This window comes from Podarcis bocagei (assembly GCF_964188305.1).
Source record: "Podarcis bocagei genome assembly, chromosome: 7".
NCBI classification, from domain to species: domain Eukaryota; kingdom Metazoa; phylum Chordata; class Lepidosauria; order Squamata; family Lacertidae; genus Podarcis; species Podarcis bocagei.
The window spans coordinates 749,218-760,414 of record NC_138132.1 but is presented as its reverse complement, the minus strand read 5'-3'; the positions used below and the strand labels follow the sequence as shown (position 1 = coordinate 760,414).

At 51.3% G+C, this 11,197-nt stretch overlaps 1 long non-coding RNA gene and 1 pseudogene across 2 annotated transcripts; both read left to right on the top strand.

The window, feature by feature from the left end:
• Positions 1–6,620: 6,620 nt before the first annotated feature.
• On the top strand, positions 6,621–7,050 carry LOC308591472 (large ribosomal subunit protein eL30 pseudogene; annotated as a pseudogene). Its single transcript has one exon. The product of its transcript is annotated as a large ribosomal subunit protein eL30 pseudogene (transcript).
• Positions 7,051–9,581: 2,531 nt separating this feature from the next.
• Positions 9,582–10,607, top strand: LOC308591465. Its single transcript, XR_014010183.1, has 2 exons — positions 9,582–10,109; positions 10,221–10,607. It is a non-coding gene; the product is annotated as an uncharacterized lncRNA (long non-coding RNA).
• Positions 10,608–11,197: the final 590 nt, after the last annotated feature.

The window sequence follows — 11,197 nt, the reverse complement described above, 5'->3', positions numbered from 1 at the left end:
CATCAGATGTCAAAGAGATAAACAACTACCTGACATTCAGGAGACATCTTAAGGCAGCCCTGTTCAGGGAAGTTTTTAACGTGTGATATTTTATTGTATTTTTGGTTTTTATGGAAGCCGCCCAGAGTGGCTGGGGAGGCCCAGCCAGATGGGCGGGGTATAAATAATAAATTATTATTATTATTATTATTATTATTATTATCACACACCCAAGTTGGTGGAACATCACCTGGGACTTCTGAGCCCAAGGCCTCCCATTGGTTGAGGCTGGAGACCCCAGACATTCCCCCTCCAGCCGGCAAGAGGCTGTCCTTTAAGACCCCCCCGGCTGCCCAGGATGGTTGGGTCTGGCTTGGAGGGGGCAGTCCCTGATGGCTCTGCTTCCCCCCCCCCATTCTGAGGTGGTTTCTCATCTGCCCAGGCCCCCCTCCTCTCCCGCCCCAAAGGGGCTTGTCCCCCCCCCACCTGCGGCAAAGGAGAGCCAGAGCATGTTGTGCTCGCAGGCAAATTGGTAGAATAATGAGAAAACAATTAAGTTTAATGAAACTGAACAAGCGCTTCCCCCCCCCCCACAGGAAAGCCCTGGGCATGAAATATGCAGCAGCCAGAGCAAATGCAGGGGCGGCCCAGAGTCACAGAATTGTAGAGTTGAACTGGGGGGGGTCCCCAAGAGTCATCTAGTCCAACCCCCTGGGGTGCAGGGATCACAACTAAAGCAAAGCTCTGCTTCCAAACCTCCAGGCCTTCCAGTCTTCTTGGTTTTGGGGGGAGGGCAGAGCCAAGGATGTGCCAAGGCCATGCCAATCATCATCATCATCATCATCATCATAAATAATAATAATAAATTTTATTTATACCCCGCCCTCCCCAGCCAAGACCGGGCTCATAAAAACAATATATATAATAAAAACAAATTGATTGAAATGCAACTTTAAAAACAAGATTAAAATACAACTTTAAAACATTAAAATGCCCCCCTCTGCCATATTGGGGGGGGGGCGTTTTCTTTATTCCAAGAGGTGGGGAGACGGTATCACTTGCAGCCACTCCCTCCCTCTTCTCCTTTTGAGAACAGAAGATGGAGAAATGACTGAAGGGAGAGAGGGAGAGACAATCACAAGGCACTCCACCTCCCCCCCATCTGGGGGAAAAAACACCCCACCCATCCTAGGTGAAGAGCACAGCAAGAGTGGGATGTGACTCAGATCGCCATGGCAACAGGGACCAAAGCACCAACAAGGTTGGAGGAGCCTTTCAGCATCTCCTCATCCCATGAAATTCATTTTCTCTGGTCAAGGCCAGATTCCAGCAGCTGGAAATGTCAGTGCTAAGTGGGAGGTTGTTGGTGGGGGGGGGAGAGAGACGCCCAGGAAGAAGACCCCCCCTGGGAACCCCCTGGCCAGCCCTCCCTGCAGAGTCCCCTTTGGCCAAGGCGAGAGGGTTGGCTTTCTTCACATGCTTGTGGGGTTGGCAGCTGCAACGCACCCCTTCTCAGGACCCCCACCCCAAAGAAGGATGCCGGGGGGGGGGGCAGGAGCTGAGCAGCTGCAGCCATAACCCAGTTGCTACCCAAGAATTCATCTCATCTGCTTTTAAAGCCGCCCTGTGGGAGGGAGTTCCACAGTTTAACTCTGCGGAGCACGAAGAGCGCTTGGACCTCTGACCAGCAACAAGAGGACACCATCACCTGTGAGCAAATGGAACAGCTGCCAAGAGGACACCTGGGCTTCAGGGTCAAGGACCACCTGCACCAATATAGGATGGGGAACACCTGGCTTACTGGCAGTACATTTTAAAAGGATCTTGGGGTCTTGGTGGGCCACAAGATGAACATGAGTCCACAGGGTGAGGCAGCAGCAAAAAAAGCTAATGCTATTCTAGGCTGCATCCACAGAAGTCTAGTGTCCAGATCAAGGGAAGTCATAAAGGTAAAGGGACCCCTGACTGTTCGGTCCAGCCGTGACCAACTCTGGGGTTGCGGCGCTCATCTCGCTTTATTGGCCGAGGGAACCGGCGTACAGCTTCAGGGTCATGTGGCCAGCATGACTAAGCCGCTTCTGGCAAACCAGAGCAGCGCACGGAAACACCGTTTACCTTCCCGCCAGAGCGGTACCTATTTATCTACTTGCACTTTGAGGTGCTTTTGAACTGCTAGGTTGGCAGGAGCAGGGACCAAGCAACGGGAGCTCACCCCGTCGCGGGGATTCAAACTGCCGACCTTCTGATTGGCAAGTCCTAGGCTCTGTGGTTTAGACCACAGTGCCACCCACATCTGTGGGAATGTTGTGGATAGTAGGAGAGGACATATTGATTAAATATTATCCTTCCTCACTCACGCTTGTGAGTCAGCAACAGGGCAACATTCCCCTGTATATTGCAGGGAGCTGGTTGGTAGATTCGTTTGAATCTCTTTAGTAAAGCAATCCAGTCTGGCTTGTCCAGATTGGAATATTCCTGGTAATTTCCCCTTTAATCCCTCTTTAAAATAATAAAGACACAACAGTCTTCTATTAAGAATAGCAAGAAGTTTACTTACATTCAGTACACAGTAGGTTCCTTAAAGGCAGGCTTTAGCCTGGAGTTACAGAAGGGAGAGTTTATCCCGTATGGGAAGGAGCCCATGGGCTGCTGGCTGAGAGCCAGCAGACAGCAAAGCATCAAGATGGTATAAAGTGAAGAAGAAGGGGAGATGGCTGCATGACCGGCCCTTTTATGGGGTCTCCCAGGTTCACACCCACCTACCTGGTCAAACACAGGGGGAGGATGCGCCAAACAGGTGTGACAGGAAGTTCTCCTGGCTGGAGTAACAACCCCTGGCGTGTCCACTCTGGGCAAACAGGAAATGTTGCACTTGACTGCTTATGTTACATCCCACACACCCAAGTTGGTGGCCATCATTGCCTACTGGTGGAGGGAGTTTCCCAGTTTAACTCTTCGCTGTGTGAAGAAGGACTTTTAACCGCCTTCAACCTTCTGACATTCAGTTTCATTCTCTGTTTCATAGTTGCAGTGATATGAGAGAGGGAGGAAAACTTTTCTCACTCCGCTTCCTCCAGGCCAGACATCATTTCACAAACTCCGATCGCGTTGCCTCTTCCTCGCCTTTTCTCCAAACTAAAACCCCAAATGCTGCAAACTTTCTTTATCTCCCCCCCCCCTTGATAATTCTGGTGGCCCTTTCCCAACCCCACAATATCACTTTGAGGCGGTCACTCCAAAGTCCTAGGAGAGGCAAGAGGGGAAAATGGTCCCAGCATGCTTTTGTGTAGTGTGGTGCAGTGGTTAAGAGCGGTAGTCTCGTAATCTGGGGAACCGGGTTTAAGTCTCCGCTCCTCCACCTGCAGCTGCTGGGTGACCTTGGGCCAGTCACACTTCTCTGAAGTCTCTCAGCCCCACTCACCTCACAGAGTGTTTGTTGTGGGGGAGGAAGGGAAAGGAGAATGTTAGCTGCTTTGAGACTCCTTTGGGTAGTGATAAAGCAGGATATCAAATCCAAACTCTTCTTCTTCAACACCGTCCACCACCCGGCCACCTGCAGCTTCTCTCTCTGGCACACCTGGCCAATGGAGGCTGGCACTTCCTGGGACAAGGAGATCAGGGCCCCCTCCCTCACAGGGGGTTGGACTGTATGACCCCTAGGGCCCCCCCCTTCCAACTCTGGATTCTATGACACAGAAGGAGGAAGCGAAACGGGAGCCTGGGAGGTTGCAAAAGCATCCCGGAACTTTTTAAAGCTTATTTCTCGGGACCTTGAAAGAGAGCAGAGGAGAGTCTGCAAAAGCAGCAGCAGAACAGCCAAGCCAAAGCTAAACCTTTCTGGCAGGCATTATTAGATCAATAAAGAGTTTGTGCGTGTGTGTGTATAGATATATATATGTATAGGAGGTCTTCCTGCTCTCTCTCTCATGGAGGTTGAATCTCCACAATTTACTGGAGCTTTGGTCAGGGGTGGGGTGGGGGTGGCAGGGTGAGGAGGGCAGTGGCGTAGCGTGGGTTGTCAGCACCCGGGGCAAGGCAAGTAATTTGCGCCCCCTAACCCGTGGATTTGCGCCCCCTAACCCTAACCCCCAGATGTTGCGCCCGGTGCGGCCGGCCCCCCCTGCACCCCCCACGCTACGCCACTGGACGAGGGCCCTGCTTGAGACATGGGCTGGATCCTGACTCTCCTCCTTTTCCTCCTGGACAGCTGGCTTCTCCCTCCTCCTCCTCCTCCTGCTCCTTGGGGTGGGGAAAAGGGAAAGTGGGGCAGCCTAACTCATCTGCAGTGAGGCTTCTTGCCCTGGGGGATCCCAACAGTTGCAGGAAACCCCCTCAATCATTCAGTTTATACAAACATGACACACACACACACACACGAATGAGCCATACATCAGATCTGTACCATTCCACTTTTATTTTACACCATGAGGGAAGGACTATCAAAGGGGGGAGACTTGACACAAGGCAGCCAACACGTCCGCAGTGAGCCTTACCCAGTTGGCATGCCAACCTTGATGGTCCTGGACAGAAGACCATCACACTCACAAAGGACCTGCATATGGAAGTGGATTCAGTATGGACTGAAACACAGGACAGTGACCAGCCCTTCCCTCTGGGGGCAGGAAACAGTGAACTCCCCTTTGTCCTCAGGAATGTAATCGTGGGGAGGGGAAAGGAGGAACTGGCCAGGTGACAAGACACTCAGGTTACCACCACAACTCCTCCCTCAACCCCTCCTCTTTGTGATGTGTCAATGATGTAGTTGTGATGCAGTCTTGGGGGTGTAACATGGGGGCTTAGCAGCTAATAAAAGTTGGGGTTCTCTCTTGTTCTGGGCTTCCATCTTGTTTCTCCTGGTGGCAGGTGGGAGTCCTGTCGCGACAGTCTTCAATCAAGACCAAGCCTACTGGCTGCTGTTTTGCTCCGGCATTCCTGGCTGGGGTCCTTGTTTTTTGTCCAAGGGAGCCCTCAGATTTCTCCGTTAACAGAACCCATGGCTCCAAAGAAGGGAGGTTCCAAATAGACATCAGGAAGAACTTTCTGACAGCAGGAGCTGCTTAACTGCAGAACAGTCTCCCTCCTTCCTTGGAGGTTGGATTATGGCCACATTCCCTGGATGCTTCCTCTCTCTCTCTATGGGTCCAGGAGCCTCCAGGAATTGCTCTAGGGCAGGGGTAGGCAACCTAAGGCCCAGGGGCCGGATGCGGCCCAATCGCCTTCTCAATCCGGCCCCCGGACGGTCCGGTAATCAACGTGTTTTTACATCAGTAGAATGTGTCTTTTTTATTTAAAATGCATCTCTGTGTTATTTGTGGGGCATAGGAATTTGTTCATTATTTTTCCAAACTATAGTCCGGCCCCCACAAGGTCTGATGGACAGTGGACCGGCCCCCTGCTGAAAAAGGTTGCTGACCCCTAATCTAGGGGATAATGGCCATAAAGGAGACCCCCCCCCTCCACCTTCCACAACCAACCCCCTTCTCAGCCCACCCCCATGATAAGGTGGAAGAGCCAATCTGGCCCTGACGCAGAAGGTGGGAAGAATATTTTCTGTTTTGCAAGTTGATTGGTAACGATGAAGGGATCCCAATCCCACATACATATCAGGCAAGCTTTGCTGTTTCAAAGTTTTGACCCTGCTTAGGAAATGACAGCAAAATAAACATGCTAAATTAGATCTCTTTTTCCTCCCCAGCAGATGAGATTATTATTTTCCTGATGCTAATTACCCTTGTTTGATATTGGAAGAGTTTCCAATAATTCAGAATATCCCAGGAAGCCTCCATTGATACGTGCTAGATCAGCCAAGAGGCATCGTTCTGGTCTGGCTCCTTGTTCTTTCCCTTCTGACTAACCCTGTGGACTCTGTCGTGGGAGCTGAGATCCCTGCATTGCAGGGGCTGGACTAGATGCCCTCAGGGTCCTCCCAACTCTGTAGTTCTATGATTCTAACTCCCACGCCTCCAAAAAAAAAAAAAAGGGTATGTAAGCAGGAACAGGAAGGCCACAGCTCGCCCTGAACCTTTCTGGCCCCCACATCTCCTTGCCCCCCCTTCTGTCCTGGGCAGGAGGGAGGTAACGGAGAACTCTGAGGGCTCCCTTGGACCAAAAACAAGGACCCCAGCCAGGAAGACCAGAGCAAAACAGCAGCCAGTCGGCTTGGTCTTGACTGAAGACTGTCTCGACAGGACTCCCAGCTGCCACAAGGTGGAATACAATGGAAGCCATGTACAAAAGAGCCCCCAAACGCCAGCTCCCATGGCCAGTAAAGCGAGATGAGCGCCGCAACCCCAGAGCCGGCCACGACTGGACCTAAGGGTCAGGGGTCCCTTTACCTTTACTGTCCACAACATTCCCACAGGGTGGCTTCAAAAGAGGCAAAGACAAATTTGTGGAGGGGCAGAAGGCCATTGCAGGCTGCTAGCCAGTTCAGGGGCAGAAATGTTTCTGAATGTCTTTTGCTGGAAACCTCAGGAGTTCGGTCTTTCTCTTGCGCTTGCGGCTTCCCCTTTGAGGCCCCCGAGTGGCCCCTGGGGGAAGAAGATGCTAGATGGGCCATGGGCAAGATCTAGCATGTTACTTACTACCTACGTTCAGAAAGTAAAATACCCGGATGTGCCTCTCTGGTAACGGCAGAGCCGACAGGATGGTGGCCGCCAAGAAGACGAAAAGGTCCCTTCGAGTCCATAAAGACTTCAGCTGGTTATGAAAAGTGGTAAATATGTATTGGGATACAAGCAGACTCTGAAAATGATCCGACAGGGCAAAGCCAAGTTGGTCATCCTAGCCAACAACTGCCCAGTTCTAAGGAAATCAGAAACAGAATACTATGGTATGTTGGCCAAAACTGGTGTGCACCACTGCACTACAGAATTGGGTACAGCTTGTGGAAAGTACTAGAGAGTGTGTACACTTGCCATCATCGACCCAGGTGATTCTGGCATCATTAGAAGCAGGCCAGAGCAAACCAGTGAGAAGCAGATATTGCTAAACTTTACATTTTGTGTAATAAAACTGGTTACAAATCTAAAAAAGAAAAAAGAAAAAGAAAGGGAGCAAAAGACCCCCTGAGCAGCTGGGAAATGTTCCAGGCTTATTTTTACTCCCACAAAATCCAAGTGAGAAGTCAGGTTGCGCTTGGGGTCTCCTCCCTCTGAGACGCACCTGGAGAACAACACCCCACAAACTGCCGCCTTTTAGCCGGAGGGCACCGCCAGTTGCCACCCTCCCACCAGCGCCCACCGGGCCCCTCGGGTGACCTTCGTCGAGCCACCAGGTGCGGGCAGGGAAGGCGCACCCAGAGGCCCCCCCCAGCAGCGGGGAGGGGGGGTTCAGGAGCTGGTACATCTTCCAAGTCAATAAATAAAGATAATCCTTAAATGCCCATTTAGCTCCACTTCCCGGCAGAACCTCAACTGAATTTAAAGTAAGCCTCCGGCGAGCAAATGCGCCGCTTGACAAGGACCTTCAGGGAGGCTCCGAGAGTCGCCTAACCCCGCTGGCAAATGCGCCCAGATTTGCAAATCGTGCAGAAAGCGAGCCTTTTATCCAGCGCCATCTGCTCAGAGCGGCATCGCGGAAGACACAGCCTGCCTCGTGGAGATAGGAGGGGGGAGCGGGAAACATGGGGAAGGGGCTTCGGAGATTCTTCTCCACCTCCCCACACCCTCCCAGCTCCTCCTCCTCCTCCTCCTCTGGGCACGCGGAGAGGAGAATGCCATACTCCAAAGGAGGGAAGAACAGGAGCAGAACCGAAGGAGGCCCGTCTAGTCCATCTAGTCCATCCTCCTCTTCTCATGGTGAACCAAGCAGAAGAGAAACCCACAAGCAGGATGGCGGCCAACAGGTTGAGGCTGAATCCTGACAAGAAAGAAGGACTGTTTGGGGGGGACAGGGGGCAGGTGGGTGTGGAGGACTCCCTGGTCCTGAATGGGGCAACTGTGCCCCTGAAGGACCAGGTGCGCAGCCTGGGAGTCATTCTGGACTCTAGCTGTTGATGGAGGCATAGGTCAATTCTGTGTCCAGGGCAGCTGTCTCCCAGCTCCATCTGGAACGCAGGATGAGACCCTCCCTGCCCGCGGACTGTCTGGCCAGAATGGTGCATGCTCTGGTTATCTCCCGCTTGGACTACTGCCATGCGCTCTATGTGCGGCTCCCTTTGAAGGTGACCCGGAAACTACAGCTAATCCAGAATGCAGTAGCTAGACTGGTGACTGGGGGCAGCCACCGAGACCACATAACACCGGTCTTGAAAGACCTACATTGGCTCCCAATATGTTTCTGAGCACAATTCAAAGTGTTGGTGCTGACCTTTAAAGCCCTAAACCGCCTCAGTCCAGTATACCTGAAGGAGCGTCTCCACCCCTATCATTCAGCCCAGATACTGAGGTCCAGCACTGAGGGCCTTCTGGCAGTTCCCTCACTGCGAGAAGCAAAGCTACAGGGAACCAGGTAGAGGGCCTTCTCAGTGGTGGCGCCCACCCTGAGGAACGCCTTCCTGTCAGATGTCGAAGAGAAAAACTACCAGACTTTTAGAAGACATCTGAAGGCAGCCCTGTTTAGGGAAGCTTTTAATGTTTAATAGACTATTGTATTTTAATATTCTGTTGGAAGCTGCCCAGAGTGGCTGGGGAGACCCAGCCAGATGGACAGGGTATAAATAAATTATTATTATTATTATTATTATTATTATTATTATTATTATTATTATTATTATTTGAACACAAGAGCATCATTCTCCCCTCCTTTGGCTTCCAGCAACTGGGGTTCAGAAGCCTTCATAACCTAAGACTAGCCTGCTGGAGCTGGCCCAGCATTCTGTTCAGAGAGTGGGAAAACACCCCTAAAAGCCAGAAGAGTCCAGATAGGCTTCCTCTGGACCTGGAGGTTCCATCAGGTGTTCCCAAGCAGGGCTTAGCAGGGCCGATTCCCATGTTGAATTCAAAATCCTCCCTAAGGGCAGTCATCTCCCCTTTCAGACGTGCCAGCAGGGGGGCGGGCGAGCCAGGCCTCCTGCCTGTCCCCTGTGATGCCCAGAGGGGGGTGAGGCAGACCCTCAGAGGCAGGACATGGGCTTTGCCCAGTTCCCATCTCCTCCAAGGGGGAACAGGTGACGTGCAGAAGAAGGAAAGAGGAGGGGAGTCCTGGTCCTGCCTTGCAGGTCTTTTCCCACCTGGCCTGAGAGGGCAGGGTCCGGACTGACTCCAACTACAAAAAAACCCCTGAGGCTGCTGAACAGACTCTTGGGCTGGGGGCGGTACTGTTTGGAGAGGGGGGCATTGTTGCTGCTGCTGCTGCTTTTGGCTTTCTGTGGTTTTGTTTTTCATTTTGTTGTACAGTAATTTATGTGGCAATTGTTCAGTTTGGTTTTGTATCCTTTAAAGCTTTATTTATTCTTTATGAATGACAACCTAAGTTATGTTGCAGATACACTTTCTTTTCATGCTGTAAGGCAGCCTCAACACAGTTTGAACCGTGGAAATGCAGCATGCGAAGAAGGAGGGAGGGAGGGAGGGAGGGAGGGAGGGAGGGAAGGAAGGAAAGGAAGGAAGGAAGGAAGGAAGGAAGGAAGGAAGGAAGGAAGGAAGGAAGGAAGGAGGAAGGGGAGGGGAGGGGAGGGAAGGAAGGAAGGGTGTTTCTCTCCTGCACTCCTGCAGTGTCTCCCAAGACAGAATGGGGGTAGGACTCGAACCCATGGCTTCAAGTCACAAGAAAGGAGATTCCGACTAAACATCAGGAGGAACTTTCTGACAGTCAGAGCTGTTTGACTGTGGGATGGAAGGCGGTGGCCTCTCCTTCCTTGGAGGGTTCTAAGCAGAGGCTGGATGGTCCTCTGTCATGGATGCTTTAGCTGTGCTTCCTGCTTTGCTGGGGGGTTAGACTAGATGACCATTGGTGTCCCTTCAGGCTCTGCAGTTCTATGATTATACCTTTCTACCATGTTTTCTTCAGAGTCGCCTCCTGATTTCAGAACTGGTCCTGTCACAGGCGCCACAGAACACCTGCTCCGCCTTCGAAGTGGTGGCACCTGCACTCTGGAACTCCCTGCCACTTGATACCAGGCCTTCCCTGTGCTCTTTTCCACACCTGCTAAGAACATTTTTGCCTACCCAGACACGGACGGTGCCAGTGTACGTTTTAATCTCTTTTCATTTCATTGCTGACTTTATTTCTGAGTGTTTTAAAGAGCTGTGTTTACCGATCACTTCATTGTTTCCTTCTCCTTGCGGACTGCTGCGCAGCTGTTGTGTTTTACAATCGAGCCGTGTCTAAATTTCACGGAATAAAACCCAAATAAAGCCCAGAGTCTCCTGCTGCACTTTCCGAGTTCGCCAGAGGACGGTTTCTCCAGACATCTCTTTTTCAGAGCGTCATCTGAAGAGATGGCGAAGAGACTGGCCATCACTGCCTTGCCCGACATTTGCCTTTGCTGCAGTCAGCCTCCTCTGGAGTAAAGCCATGGCAGCCAGCTGCCTGCCAGCTGCCCCTTCCCCTCTGAGCTGCAGTTAAGCCAGGCTCCTCCAGGACAAGGCCAGCGCCAGATTGTCACTTAACTCTGCTTTGCATTCATCTACTTAAGCCTAGATGGTTTCTGTCTTGCTGTGCTTTGTAATATAGAATTTATTCCATGTTTGCCTTTGCTGTCATTTGAGTTTACCGACATGCTCCGTGTTTTGTCTCTTTGAATTTCCAAGGCTCTGTGTTTCGATGTTTTGAACGTTTGCTGGAATCAGCTAAGGGTGGATCTCCTGCTCAGAAAGCAGCATCTAAGTAATCTCAGTCCGTCCGTCCGTCAATCAATCAATCAATCAATCAATCAATCATCTTTGCTGATGCCCCAGAGGTATGCAGGGAGGGGGGAATGGAGGGGGTGTCCCTTCCCTTCCCTTCCCTTCCCCTTTTATGAAGATGACCCGCTCTGAGACCCCACAGCTAATTCTCCCCAGCCTCCTCACTGGCCCAGGTAGCACCAATTCAGCCAGCTAGCCCTGGGGATTATCTAACTGATTTTTTTTATTTTTATTGTTATTCATATTTTTATACTGTATTGTCTGCTGCTTTTATAATTAAGTGTTTTAAATTATCTGCCCTGAGCCCGGTTTTTGAACTGGGAAGGGTGGGGTATAAATAAAAATAAAATTGAGTGGCTGGGGAAACCCAGCCAGATGGACAGGGTATAAATAATAAGTTGTTGTTGTTGTTGTTGTTGTTGTTGTTG